This window comes from Myotis daubentonii, chromosome 1 (genome assembly GCF_963259705.1).
Source record: "Myotis daubentonii chromosome 1, mMyoDau2.1, whole genome shotgun sequence".
Lineage (NCBI taxonomy): Eukaryota > Metazoa > Chordata > Mammalia > Chiroptera > Vespertilionidae > Myotis > Myotis daubentonii.
Genome location: NC_081840.1, coordinates 10,471,462 through 10,485,818, shown reverse-complemented (window position 1 = coordinate 10,485,818; position 14,357 = coordinate 10,471,462).

Here is a 14,357-nt window from a genome sequence, read left to right as displayed (position 1 = left end):
ACTTTATTTCTACATATATAATAAACTCCACAATAGTGTTATTATTTTTGCCTTTAGCATTCAATTCTTTCTAAAAAGAACATTGTAAATTAGGGAAAATACATTTCATATTTATACACACATTCATCACTTCCAGTGTTTTTTTCCTTTGTGTAGATCTGAGTTTCATTTTCCCGCAGCCTGTAAAGCTTCCTTTAACATTCCTTGCAGTGTAGGTTTCTGGATGGAAAGTCTTATTTTGCTTTCATTTTTGAAGGCTATTTTTTTCTGGATATAGAACTTACTTAGACAATATTTTTCCTCCAACACTACTACAGTGCATTTTTATTGTCTTCTGACTTTCATTGTTCCTGACAAGAAGTCTGTTGAAATTCTTGTGTTTGTAATGTAATGGTCTTTCCTTCTCTACTTGTAAGGACATTTCTATCACTTGTTTTCAGCAATTTTATTCTGAAGTCCTGTAATGTGTTTTTATTTGAATTTCTTTTCTGCTTGGGACTTATTAAATCTCTTGGATCTATACTTTATAGTTTTCATTAAATTTGAGGAAATTTTGGTCATTATTTCTTCAAATAGATTTTCTGTCCTCCTTTTTCTGGATCTTCCATTTCATATACATTAGATCACTTGATCTTGTCCCACAGGTCACTGGAGTTCTTTCATATTTTATTGTTCTGTGTGTTTCAGTCTAAATAGTTTCTTTTGGAATTTCTCCAAGTTCACTCATCTTTTCTGTGGTGTCCAAACTCTTGTTAAATATATCCTGCAAATCTTTTCATTTCATTTGGTCATATTGTAATTCCATTCCTTTCTTTTTTATAGTTTGTATTTATCTCATGATAATCATGCTTTCTTGGGCATATCTATAAGAGCTGTTTTAAAGTTCTTATTTGATAACTCCATTATTGCTATCATTTCTGGATCTGTGCCTATTGATTAATTTTTCTCCTGGTTATGAATCATATCTCTTGCTTCTTAGAATGTCTGATAACTTTTGATTGTGATTATAAACATCACATTGTTTTGTGTATGGAATTTTTTGTCTTTCTGTAAAGCATATTGAAGTTTATTTGGACAAGCATTAATTTACTTGTTTAATTCTTTTAATATTACATTTAAGCTTGTTAGGTTGGGTCTAGAATATCCATTACTTTAGGTCTAATTTATCTCTACCACTATGGCATAACTATTCTTAGGTCTCTAATAAGTGCCTCAGTGATTTTAGTAACAGAATAATGGCCTCCCCTAAAATCCACATCCTAATCTTTGAAACCTACGAATATATTAGGTTACAGAGGGGAATTACAGTTGGAATTAAAGTTGATAATCAGCTGACTTTAAAATAGGAAGATTATTTTGGATTATCCAGGTGTACCCAAGGGTCATTAAGCTGAAGGAGGCAGAAGAGAGAACCAGATAAGTGAGTCTGAGAAGGACTCAGCTCAATTTTGTTGGCTATGAAGATGGAGGAGGCCATGAATCAAAGGAAAGTGGGTGGCCTCTAGATGGTAAAAAAAAAGGGGGGGGGGCAAAGAAACAAATTAATTTCTAGAGCTTCCATAAAGGAGTGCACAATGCCAACACGTTGGTCTCAGCATAGTGAGATCTGTGCTTCTGATCTGTAAAACTGTAACATAATAAATATGTGTTGTTTCAAGACAGTAAATTTATGTCTATTGTTTATCCTTATATGTTCTCTTTGGAGAAGTGTCTATTCAGGACCTCTGCCCCTTTTTAATTGGATTGTTTACTTTCTGGATGTTGAGTTGTATAAGGACCTTATAACTAACCCATCAGATGTATCATTGGTGAATATGTTCTCCCATTCTGTGGGTTGCTTTTTCATTTTGTTGATGGTTTCCTCTACTGTGTATCCCATTTGTTTATTTTTTCTTTCGTTTCCCTTGCCCGAGGAGACATATCAGAAAAAATATTACTGCAAGAAATGTCCAAGATTTTACTGCCTATGTTTTCTTCTAGGATTTTTATTGGTTTTGAGTCTTACATATAAGTCTTTCATTCATTGAGTTCAACATCACTATTCATCAGAGAAATGCAAATAAAAGCCACATGAGATAGCATCTCACACTCGTCAGAATGGCTATCATCAATAAGTCAACAAACAACAAGTGTTGGAGAGGATGTGGATAAAAGGAAACGCTCGTGCAATGTTTGTGGGAATGAGATTGGTGCAACCACTGTAGAAAACAGTATGGAGTTTCCTCAAAAAATTAAAAATGGAACTTCCCTATGGCCCAGTGATTCCACTTCCAAGAATATATCCAAAGAAAACTGAAACACTAATTCAAACAAATATATGCACCCCTGTGTTCATTGCAGTATTATTTACAATAGCCAAGATTTGGAAGCAGCCCAAGCGCCCATCAGTAGATGAGTGGATAAAAGAGCTGCGGTACATTTACACAATGGAATACTGTTTTGCTGTAAAAAGAAGGAAATCTTACCTTTTGTTACAGTGTGGATGGACCTGGAGAGTATGCTAAGTGAAGTTAAGCCAGTCAGAGAAAGACAAATACCATATGATTTCACTTACATGTGGAATCTAATGAACAGAATAAACAAACAAAATAGAAACAGACTCATAGATACAGAGAACAGACTGACAGCTGTCAGAGGAGAAGAGGGTTGAAGGGGGAGCTGAAGAAGGTGAAGGGATTAAGCAACAAGAAACCTCATAGACAGAGACAACAGTATAGTGACTACCAGAGGGAAAGGTAGGTAGGGACAGGTAGAAGAGGATAAAGGGGGAATAAGTGGTGATGGACGGAGACTTGACTTTGGGTGGTGAACACACAATCAGATAGTATATAGGTGACGTATCACAGAATTGTACTAGTACACTTGAAACTTATATAATTTTATTAACCAATGCCATCCCAATAAATTCAATAACATTTTTTTCAAAGACCTTAAAATTATAGTGTTTGTTACAGCAGACATAGAAAACTACCACCGCAGTGAGTGAGATTTTTCCACACTGACTTGGTGGAACTCTGTTGTCTCTCAGATAATTGTGAGTGCTGAGAATGTTTCCATTTATAGCTCCCATTTGGTTCGTTCACCTTGTTTTCCCCCCTTCTCTCCGGGATTATAGTCCTTCTGTTTAATGTCTAAAAATAATTGTATCATATATTTTGTCCAGTCCTCTTGCTGTTTACAGCAAGAAGAAAACAAGTTGTACTTAGTACTGGTTATTCCAATATGACTAGAAGCAGAAGTAATGTGTTCAAATTTGCATATTGAGAAACAAACTTATAGAGTGTGAGTTGTATAAAAACTTCCTCAGCGCAGAACTGAAGATGCATCTCAGTCCTATGCTGACAAATTGTAGCCATGGCAGAGGATTAGAGGAACTCCCTGTGTCTTCATCTGATCTTTCCTCTCTGTGTCTGTATTCTAATCACCTCTTCTTTTAAGAACACCGTTATAGTGATTTGGGCCTCCCCCCCCCCCCCCCCCCCGCCCCAGTGACCTCGGTCTAACTTAATTATCTCTTTAAAGGCCCTGTCTCCAAATACAGTCACATTCTGAAATACTGGGGGGTAAGGCTTCAACATATGAATTTGGGGGAAACACAATTCAGCCCTTACCAGCATCCTTCTACCCTTTAAGTTACTATTTCAAAACTGATGGGAAATCTTTTCCTCTTCTGTTTCTGTGGCCCACTGACTGTTCTTTATCCTTTAGTAGCAAAAGCCAATACTTAATGAGGTTAACTTGATTTACTCTACAGGGTATCAGGATAGGGTACAGTTCTTGCACTCGAGGGGCTTTCTTTTTCTGGTGGAATTATATTTTTGGAAATATCAAAATATTAAGTGATTTTATTTTGTCCTTAGTACCTTCTTCTACCCCCTGACCCCTAGACAGATTTCCATACATCTTGGACTCGCACACAAGTCTCTCTACCTTCATGTACTTATAAGCATCATGAAAATGCTGAGACTTGGACCAATGGAGGGAGGTCTTACAGTCAAGCATAAGTGAAAACTCCAGAGTTAATTGACAATGAAATACCAACAGAAATGAGGATGCCTGCATCAGATGGTGACATTAAAGACCAGATGCCCATCCTCACAATCCAGAACTTAGAGGTAACTTCAAATGAAATTAGGAAAATCCCAAAATTAACTGGAATTCCTTTTCTGCTCTGCCAGTAACACAAGGGAAAAAATTAAAGTTACTTTTGTTTTCATCCTGAAAGCCATACCTGTGATATTATCTAACTGGGGAAGCAGGGCATTTCCATAAAAGGAGAAACATTGGGGCTGGCTAGTACATACAGAGAGGAAATAAGCTACCTAGCTGATACTTTCTGCAGGAGTCTACGGCCTCTGAAGCCTGCAAAGTGGGAGAGAGGATATCACGAATGGTAAGTGACCTTTTTGCAATATTAACTGACCACATTGGTTAAGGCGATGCACAGTGCCTAACAAGCTAGCTGCTATAAAAAGGAAACCCCAAATTGAAAAGGTTAACCAAAATAGTAGTTTACTTCCTACCTATATAATAATTTGACAGAAGTAATCCTGGCTGCTAGGTGACTTCCTCCACACAGTTATTCAGGGACCCAGGATGCTAGGTCTCTTCAGCTCAAGGAGGAACATTGTTACAACAATATAGACAACACTAATGAAGGAATCGTCCCAGTCCCTGCTCACCCAGAGCCTCCTGAGTGCCGGCCACAGTGCTGAGAGTCCCCATTCAAACTTCACAATAACCCTTTGTGAAGAAGCTGGGGCTTGGCCAACCCCAAGCCAGATTGTTAAGAACTCTACTCTACTCTACTCTACATCAGCCTTTTGATTTATGCTGATGTTGCATGCCTGAGAAGCAATTGTACATTAAAAAACATGTAGAGCACAAATGAATTTTCTCACCAGAAATGAAGGAAATGAAAAGCAGGAAAAATGCTCTAGTAGACTTCAAAAGACTCCAGTCATGTAAATGTTTTTTGCCATATTGCATTCATATGAGCAGTAAATAAACAGTTTATGGGGAAAATGGAATATATTAAAATTTATTCATAGAATAACAACAAGGAAAAAATAGCCACTGACTAATGGCACACTGGCTAATATAATCTGCAAATGCTAGCATGCAAGTCTCCACTTCCAACACTATAAGAATTCTAATGTGTGAATTCTCTCAGCATATTAGGGGTGTTTCCAACCAAACACTGTGTTACTCTTGGTGACCCTTCTTAAACTTTTTCTTGGCATTTTCATGAGAGTGAAGCATACAGCCAAAGTCTGTGACAACAGTAATTGATAACAATAATAAATAAACAATAATAGCCAAGAGCAAACACCTACTGAGCGCCATGTGCTGACACTGTTCTAACCACATACATTGATTCATTTAGTCTTCATATTCACCCAATAGGATAGATTCTTTCATTATCTCCACTTTGCAGATGAGGAAACTGAGGCACTGGGAGATTGAGTAGCTTCCTATGATAGTTACTTTTATATGTCAACTTGGTGGGCCACCGTGCCCAGATATTTGGTCAAACATTATTCTGGATATTTCTATGAGGGTGTTTTTGGATGAGATTTACATTTAAATCAGGGGACTCTGAGTAAAGCAGATTGTACTCCATAATGTTGGGTGGGCTCCATTCTATCAGTTGAAGGCCTGAAGAGAACGAGAAGAGCAGCCTTCCTGAGCAAGAGGACATTCTGCCAGCAGACTGCCTGGGACTTCATCTGCAGCACTGGCCCTTCCCAGTTCACCAGCAGTCTGCCTTTGGACTTGAATCGCATCTCTTTTACTGTGTCTCCAGACTGCCAGCTTCCTCCATCAAATTTTGTATTTGCTAAACCTCCAAAATCACATAAGCCAATTGCTTACAATAAATCTCTTTATAGACATGATATATAGATATATAGATAGATATAGACAGACATAGACATAGACATAGACATAGACATAGACATAGACATAGACATAGACATAGACGTAGCTATCACATCCTATTGGTTCTGCTTCACTGGAGAACACAACCTAATATACTTGCCTAAGGCATATAACCCAGAAAATAGTAGAACTGGCTTTCAATCCTGCAGTCTGTTGCCAGAATCCATATTCTTGATGGAAACTGGCCTGTTAGCCTGTACCAGTGCAGCTGGTAACCTCTATTTTGATGCTAGTAGTGATAGCTTTTTCCCACTTCTTCATATTAACTGAGCGTGTTGATTACAATGATGCAAATTGCCTAAGATGCTAGCTGCTATAATAAACAAACCCTAAATTTCAAAGGCCAACCACAATAGATGCTTACTTCTCACATGTGTAACCGTTTGACAGAGACCCTCCTGGTTGCTAGGTGACCTTCCTGCACACACTTACTCAGGGACCCAGCTGCCAGAGGCTCTGCCATCTTCCACATGTAACTCCCAGGATCCCCTGGGGCTTGCCTGCATTCCAGCTCAGCCAGGAGGAAAAGGGGGCATGGTAGATCATGCATGATAAAGTTTTTACACTCACTATTGTAGAGGAATTTTTTTGTTCAAAAAATTGGCAGGCAGTTTAAACTTGCTGTTCTGAAATTATTTCATGTGTATGTGTGTTGCTCATTTCTCTTTCATTTAAAAAATGTTATAATAATACTTAAAAGCACATTTTAAAATTGCTCATTTCTCTTTCACTATATTTCAATTAATAGGACATAAATTGAGAGGCAGGTGTATTTCTTAATGACTCAACCAAATTGACTGGAAGGGCTGTTTTATATAGCAGATACTAAGACAGAAGGTGGAGATAAACTTGGCATGAGACTATGGAAGGCCTTGAATGCAGGGCGAAGGAGCTTGGACTTGATCCCATGAGAGAGCTCAAGTTCTCTCCTCTTCTCCTCTGAATTAACAGTCCTTATATTCTATACCAACTAATGTAGGCCACATTCATCACCATACGTGAGAGTGATACTAAGTTGTCTTTTGTTTGTTTCTTATTTCTCCTCCTCCCGCCATACCCATCGTCTGGATAAACAATATGCATGTCAAGGGCAAGGACCTTAAACCTTGCTCAGTGCTGCAAATGCCTAGCAAAGCATCTCATACGTGAAGTTTAAGGACTACATTCTGTTGAAATTCAAGAGGTGAGTATCCCACAAATTGTGCAATATAACTAGCATATAATTTCCTCCCAAAATGCAGTATATTTTAACTGGAAAAAAATACCATGAATGAGGCCTCAGGCTACTAATGACTTTATAAACTACTACATTCTGGTTGGGGTTCTCACTAAAATGGCTTAACCAATTATGCTCCCTGGTTTGGGGACTGCAAATTCCAACTCTTTTCACATTATAAAGCCAAGCTGCCGTCACATTTGACATCCTGTCCTTTGAAATTTCTGTTATTGGGTGGGGAATCTTGCTTTGTCAGTCTTGTTTAATTTTTCTTCATTCCTATCACTAAGATTAACAGTCAGCTGGTATTTCTAGAGCTGGCTTTGTGTGTGTGTGTGTGTGTGTGTGTGTGTGTGTGTGTTTATTTTGGTGCTTGTATATATATGTTTTTTTTTTATTTTTACAAAGGAGTAAAACAAGTACATCATAAAATTTACTACATAAGAATCTATTAGAGAACAGTACCCTGTTTGTGCTGGTAGTCAGCTAGGGTCACTTGCTATCTGAGAAATTCACTCCCACCCATACGCCTGTGACTCAGATTCATGGCTCAGCAAAATAACGAAATGACCATACATCATGGATCTGGAATTTACAAATAATCAAACCAGGCATGCTGACCCTAGGGATGGCAAGTGTCTACCATGTAATAGTAAATGTGACAATTGCACCGGCACCACTATTACCAAGCCTTGTGACTATATATCTATATATATAAAACCCTAATATGCAAATAGACTGAATGGTGGAACCACCAAACAACTGAGACCAGTTGCTATGACGTGCGCTGACCACCAGGGGGCATGCGCAGAGCATGGCGGGTGTCAGCAGCAAAATTCTTTGCTCTCATGTGCTGCAGTTGGTCCCGCCAGGTTGCTCACACCAGCTGCCAGCGCCAGCCCAACTCGCACCCATTGCTGGTGCTGGAGCCGCCACTTGCACCCGCTGCTGGCGCCAGGCTCCAGCCCTGATCACTCAGCGTTGTCAGCGGGTGTGAGCAGTGGCTGCTGGCCCTGATCGCCCCTGAGGGCTTCTCCACCTCCCCCTGCTCCTGAGGGGTGATCGGGGCAGCAGCTGCCACTTACACCCGCTCACAGCGCCGGCCCCGCTTGCACCTGCTGCTGGCACTGGTCCCAATCGCTCCGCACTGTCAGCAGGTGTGAGCAGGGCCAGCGCTATCAGTGCATGGGAGTGGCAGCGGCGGGAGTGGGTCTGCTGGCAGACAGGGGACCAGGGGCCACGGCTGGAGGGGCCGGGCGGGGACACGGAGGATGGGCTGAGACCCGCCCCGTGCCCACCAAAGCCTTGTGGCCCACAGTTCCTTTCAGGCAGTGGCTTAAAACAATAACAATCATTTCTCTCTCTCTCATACAGTTTTGGGAATTGACTGAGCTCAGCCAATTGGGTTCTTCTCGCTTGGTATTGATCTCTCCATGGTTGCGATCAGCATATGAATAGAGCTGGAATCCTCTTTAGGGCCTCATCATACATATGTCTACCTCCTACAAGGGAAAAACTCAAATAGCTGGGAAACAGGCCACTCCGTGGGCATCTCTCTCTATTTCTATTTGGTCTCTCCATGTCTTCATTCCAATTTGGTGGCTTCAATGTAGATGAATTTCTTACATGGCATCTTAGGGAGATGAGATGAGATGAGATGAGATGAGATGAGATGAGATGAGAGAGAAACTTTACCAAGATGGGTGCTATGCTCTTACATAGTCACATGCATCTCATTACCTTTGCCACCTTCCATTGGTTAAAAACACATCACAGGTCCCACCCACACTGTGGAGAGGGGGATGACACAAAGGTGTGACACTAGGAAGCAGGGTTCTTGGGGCCACCGTAAAGTCTGCCTATTTAGTGAAATTAAGAAACGTGCTCCCGGCCGCTTAGCTAGTGAACAGCACAAAGCATATCTGACCCCAAGTGGTCTGACTCCAGGGTCCCTGTTCTCAATTACTTCCCTAGAGGAACATGGCGTATAAGTGAATATTTTTAAATTGTTGCAATTCTCATTTCAAATGACTACATTCTCCTCTGTGTCCTCACTTAGTAAGAAACTCTGCTACTCTCCTGACACTGATGGAACTGTGCTTCTAAGTCTGCACAGCTGAAGACCAGACCCTGGGACATGGCAGTTTCATGCGGATAATGCCACATCATTCTACGAGGCTTCTGGTGACACCTGCTCCACGGTTATACCCTCAGTTCATAATAACGTGCCTAACATATTTGTATCAACAGAGAAAGGGATATTGTCAGAAGACCATACTTTTCTTTGGAACATCTTCAGGCCAGAAGGCACACAGCAGGAACAAATGGGTAGTATCTCAAGGGAAAGCAACCGGGGAAAGTCCTGTAGATTTCAGCCTTGGAAAGGACTCCACAGCAGCTGATTTGCCACAATACAACAGGCTGAAAAAATACATCGCGGTAAAAATAAAGCAAAGCCTAACCCAGTGCAGCTGCCATCCTCCCAGTAATTAGATTTGGAGGATTATTGCTGAGATGAATGGAAGGTATCATATGGTCACTGCTAGAAATATTTGCCATCCCTGTCTAACTACACTACTACACACTAGAGTTCTTAGCAGCCCCACATATGTTTGTTTTTAATTAAAATGTGCTGAATGAACCGTTAGCTGCACTGAAATAATGAAGAAAAGCAACACAAGACAAATTAGCTAATTGACAACTCCAAACATTCTATTTTATACCCTTCAGTTATGTTAATGGAGATTTCTAATATGTTCTAGTTGAAATAATAATTACACGGACACGGTTACATAATAATCTAAGAGGTAAAAAAATATATATATAAATAACTACAGCAGCAAAACCCACAAATGGGTCAAAGGATTACAAATTCATTTACTCAGTTTTATTCCTACAAGTATTTATTTATTTATATTTTTTAACATATATTTTTCTTGATTTCAGAGGGGAAGGGAGAAGGAGAGAGAGATAGAAACATCAGTGATGACAGAGAATCATTAATTGGCTACCTCCTGCATGCCCCACACTGGGGATCAAATTGTGTCCTGACCAGGAATGTGCCCTGACCGGGAATCGAACTGTGACTTCCTGGTTCATAGGTCGACGCTCAACTACTGAGCCACACTGGTTGGGCCTGCCGAGTATTTATTGAGTGCTTATTGCTCATTATGTGCCAGGTTCTCATAGGCTAATGATTAAAATGAAATAATCCTAGTATTTTCAAATACACATTTTTGTTTGAGATTGCATGTTCTATGAGTATTGAGGTGCTATGCAGGGTTCATCCCCAACCACACGATGAAACAAAACAGCAAGCAAGTCTTAAAAAGGAGAGACGAAAATTTTAAGTCATTTCAAAAGCTAGTTTGTGTGAAAGCAGAGAATCTGGCCAAGATCTTGACAAATGACATTTTATTCAGTGCACCAGAAACTAGCACAGCTGCCTGAAGGGAAACTGTCCTGGGATTGCGCACACAGAGCAAGGCCAAAGGGCAGCCATATTCCAAGTAGACCGTGAACAGGAGGTTTGTTGGAGGCCTTTGCAAAGACCATGGCAGGATTTCAGCTGCGAGATAACCAAAATTCTGGCTACAGTTGGGAGGGATGGGAACTGTCACATATCTTTGGATGATTTTTTAGAGATTAACCCCTTGGCCCAGTTGTCTGTGATGAAAGGAGAATAATTCAGAGTCAGCCTTGCTTTTAACTGGTGAGGCAGGATATCAATGAGGTAAATTAACTCCGGTGCATTTAGAGTTTATTTACAACTAGGCTGCAAACCTCCATCTCATCCATATTCAATCAGAGAAAATTGTGGTTCATCCAAGACAAGACGTGAGCCAAATTTGGGGTGAGGCAAAGGGTGACATCATCTGAAAGGGCTGGAAATGAAGTGTAAATTTGAATGTCATCTGTATATAAGTAATAATTAAAGAGGTGAGACTCAATACCCGCCAAGAGAAAAAGTCAATGGAAATGAGGAACAACAGTGTCCTAAGACACATGTTACTTCCGAAATGAAGATTAAAAATAATAATAATAATAAAGTGTTAGGGGCAAGATTTTTTTTCTTGCTGAATGATCTAAAAACAGACACACATCACTTGCAAGAAAGACTCCCATCCTCTACAGATAGTCACTGAATCACTTGATTGTTCTGCAAAGTGGAGGAGTTTTCCTGTAAGATTTATATTCCCAGGAAATAAGAAGTCATTCATTCCATTCAGTTTGGGGAAGACCACTCCCCCGGGTCCCAAATAGATCACTTTAGTAAATAATGACAAAGAGAATCACCAATTCAAGCGGACACTGGATTGTCCTTTTCAAGTCTGGTGTTAAATTTGGGTAGGAAACACCAAGCAGCTTTTATCTGAGTGGTCGATGATTTCATTCATGCCTTAAAGAAGTAGTTTCTCTTTTTCTCAGCTGTGTTTGAACACGTTAACAGTGGCTTCACTAAAGTAGGATGTGACGTGAATTAATTGAAATGAAGACTAGTTCATAAGGAATTATTCATTGTGAAAAGGGCAGCCTTTTCCCCTAATCATCCCTCTAGAGATGTATAACTTAGGGCTCCTTTTCCCTTTCCTTTTTCTCTTTCTTTCTTTTCTTTTCTTTTTTTTTTAAGGGCGATTACCAGCTTTCCAGACCACTTCCTAAAATAATCCTATTCCTCAGTAGCCTGGCCTGAGCCCAGCCATGAATGATGGGTGTCATGGGCTGAATTGTGTCTCCCTGAGATTCAGATGTTGAAGTCCCAACCCCGTGCCTCAGAACGGGACTGTATTAGGAGACAGGGTCTTTAAAGAAGCAGGTAAGTTAAAAAGGGGTCGTTATTAAGGGTCCTGATCCAATATGACTGGTGTCCTTTCAAAAAAGAGCCCATGGGAAGACACAGGAAGAAGACAACCATCTCTAAGCCAAGGAGAGAGGCCTCAGAAAAAAAAAAACACAAAAAACCCAGATGAACACACCTTGACATGGGGCTTCCAGCCCCTAGCACTGTGAGAAGTAAGTTCCTCTTGTTCAAGCCCCCCAGTCTGTGGATACCGCAGCCCTACAAACCAATACCACGGGACAAAGGAAGTAGGGTCTCCTATGTATTTTCCATGGAAGAGCCTTACCGTGAGCCTTTCCTCCCGTCCTAAAAACAGACCTGCCTCCTAGATGCATTTATTGTGTCATCTTGAGAAAAAGAGAAAAAAAAGTATTTTGTTACCTCTCTAAACTTTTGTCTCTTCATTTCAAAACTGGGATAAAAATCTCTGGTTCACAGAATTGCTGCCCTGGATGCAGATTCTCAGCAAACGAGCAAGCACTTGTCTCCTCCCCTCTTCCATTCCCAATGCAATCCTAAAGCACCACGGCCTCCCAAAGACGTTTTTCCTCAAAATGCTCTCTTCTAATTAACCCTGGTCTAGTCCCTTACTCTGTGACTTTGGGCAAGCTACTTAGACTCATTATTCCTCATAACCTGCTTCATGAGGTTATGGAAATTCAAATGCAAACGGCAATTAGTGAAACCCTCCAGCAGGGTGCCCGCCGGTGGCAGGGGTTCAGTACAGGCTGCTCTCCTCTCTCTAAGGGCCTGAGCCTGTTACCCACCAGCGGAGAAACCGCTGTCTGCGGCATTTGCTATTATACTCGTTTATTTACCTGCGCCCCCCTTCAATCGAAAAGGATGTTCGTCAGCTCCTAACGGCATCTCCAGAACAAATCATCCTCGAAAGGGAGAAATAGTGAGCGACAGAAGCCGAGATCATCAACCAACCACCTTCCTAGAACAAACTCGAAAGGGCTGAGCCGCAAAGCACCCCTCAGCTGCGTCACCCACAAATGCAGGGAGACGGAGCCATGCTTTTCTGGGGAGGCAGCGGTGGCGTGAAGACCTGCTTTGCAGCCCCCTCGTGGTCTGACTTCACCCAAAAAATAAACTTAAAGTATCTCGAAGAATGGATGAGTTGGTCATCTTTTTGCTTTCTAAAACGTCTTTCAAGTTTTTTTAAAAATATACGGAAGAATACAAAGACGAGAATAACGGGACTCCCCTATTTTACTCAGAATTATAAACCACTCGCATTTTACCTTATTTGCTTTCAATATTTTTTTAGAAGAGATAAAACATTATAGGTGAAGTCATGTTTAACCAACAAACAGAGGCCATCCGCAATGGGTTTGCAATGATCCTTCCCAACACCGACATGTTTATACACCGGCATCTCCCCTTCTCCTCGGGGATATGTGCCAAGACCCACAGCGGATGCCTGACTCCAGTTACAGCGGTTCTCAACCTGTGGGTCGCGACCCCTTAGGCGGTGGAAAAACCCTTTCACAGGGGTCGCCTAAGACCATCCTGCAAATCAAACATTGACCTTACGATTCATAACAGTAGCAACATTACAGTTATGAAGTAGCCACGAAAATAATTTTATGGTTGGGTCACAGCATGAGGAACTGTATTTAAAGGGCCAGAAAGTTGAGAACCACTGCTCCAGTAGCACTAACCCCTGAATGTGCTGTGTTTTTTATACATACATACCCATGATAAAGCTCATTTTACAAATCAGGCCTAGTAAGAGATTACCAACAACAACGAATCATAAAATAAAGCAATTCTGTCTTAAAACAATGTAATAAAAGCTCTGTGAATGTGCTCCCTCTCAAAACATCTTATTGTACCGGACTCACCTTTTCACGCAAAGAAGGCACCTCACGGCCTCTCTTTGGTGTATAGGAACCGCCAGCACCGCTACTCGCGCACTTTGGGGCCATTACTTAGTAAAATAAGGGTGACGGACACACAAGCGCGGAGCTCCCCAGCGGCTACTACGTGACTAAATGGCGGGAACGCCCACGGTGGGGAGCGTGGGGAGCGTGCACTGCGTGGGGAGCGTGCACTGCGTGGGGAGCGTGCACTGCGTGGGGAGCGTGCACTGCGTGCAGACGCTGACTTTACGTCTTGGTTTACGTCTTGGGGAGAACAGAGCGGGACTCGCGAGATTTCGTCATGCTGCTCAGAACGGCACACAATTATGAAATGGTTCTTTCTGGAATTTTTCATTTAATATTTTCAGCCCGTGGTTGATCTTGACAAGGGAGGACTACTGTGGACACGTAAGGCATTGGTGTAGGTTCGTGTGTGTTTCATGCCCATAGTAGTGAGCAGCAGCCGATAGGATGTACCATATGCCTCCTGCCC